This window comes from Bison bison, unplaced genomic scaffold (genome assembly GCF_000754665.1).
Source record: "Bison bison bison isolate TAMUID 2011002044 unplaced genomic scaffold, Bison_UMD1.0 scf7180017864122, whole genome shotgun sequence".
NCBI lineage: Eukaryota > Metazoa > Chordata > Mammalia > Artiodactyla > Bovidae > Bison > Bison bison.
In genome coordinates, this window is record NW_011494694.1 from 41,418 (window position 1) to 42,777 (window position 1,360).

Sequence of the window (1,360 nt, forward strand, 5' to 3'; positions counted from 1 at the left end):
GGTTCACGTACTGCTGAAGCCTGGCTTGGAGAATTTTGAGCATTACTTTACTAGCGTGTGAGATGAGTGCAATTGTGCGGTAGTTTGAGCATTCTTTGGCATTGCCTTTCTTTGGGATTTGAATGAAAACTGACCTTTTCCAGTCCTGTGGCCACTGCTGAGTTTTCCAAATTTGCTGGCATATTGAGTGCAGCACTTTCACAGCATCATCTTTCAGGATTTGAAATAGCTCAACTGGAATTCCATCACCTCCACTAGCTTTATTCGTAGTGATGCTTTCTACGGCCCACTTGACTTCACGTTCCAGGATGTCTGGCTCTAGGTGAGTGATCACATCATCATGATTATCTGAGTCGTGAAGCTCTTTTTTATACAGTTCTTCTGTGTATTCTTGCCACCTCTTCTGAATATCTTCTGCTTCTGTTAGGTCCATACCATTTCTGTCCTTTACCGAGCCCATCTTTGCATGAAATGTTCCCTTGGTATCTCTAATTTTCTTGAAGAGATCCCTAGTCTTTCCCATTCTATTGTTTTCCTCTATTTCTTTGCATTGATCACTGAGGAAGGCTTTCTTATCTCTCCTTGCTATTCTTTGGAACTCTGCATTCAGATGCTTATATCTTTCCTTTTCTCCTTTGCTTTTCGCGTCTCTTCTTTTCACAGCCACCTGGTTTAATCTTCAGTAAAACGCGAGCAATTATTATCAGTAGTGGTGTTTTTCTTCCATACAAATCGCTGCTTGTTTGCGGGCCTTTGGCTGGGCTTCTGCTTCCGTGCAGTCGTCTCTGTAGATGACGTGTATGCTGCAGTGAGCATGGGGAACTGGCTCAGGCCGTCCTGGTGATGAGTGAGCCTGCGTTTTCTCGCCAGTGGCTGAGGCATGGCCGTCCAGCCGCGCCCGTCACATCCCCTGCTGTCCAGCCAGGGCTCCCCGGAAGGACACCCAGAGCCGTGTCATCCTGTGAGGCCTGAACTACAGCATTCGCTTCTTTCTCAGTTTGGTTTGCTGTTAGTCTCAAAAGTGAGTTGGAGCTTCCTGGTGGAGGAAGGCCTGAAGAAAACTGACGAGGGCTGGCGGTGCTCGACTGGGTCCGGCGGGGCCTGGGGCCCGTGCTGAGAGGAGGACGTCTGTCCTTCCCGCTTTGTGAAGACGACAGTCTGCCTCCTGCCCGGATGCCCTGCACGAGCAGCCGTGCAGGTGGTTGATTGGGAGGTGGTGCTATTACCTTTTAAAGTGGAAAGGGAAGTCGCTCAGTTGTGTCCGACTCTTTGCCAGGCCATGGACTATAGCCCACCACGCTCCTCCGTCCATGGGGTTTTCCAGGCAAGAGTACTGGAGTGGGGTGCCATTTCCTGCTCC

At 49.7% G+C, this 1,360-nt stretch overlaps 1 protein-coding gene across 1 annotated transcript in view; it reads left to right on the forward strand.

Annotated features, from left to right (window-relative positions):
- Window positions 1-1,360, forward strand: part of RNASET2 (ribonuclease T2) — an 18,845-nt gene that overhangs the window by 12,051 nt on the left and 5,434 nt on the right. The window lies entirely within an intron of this gene.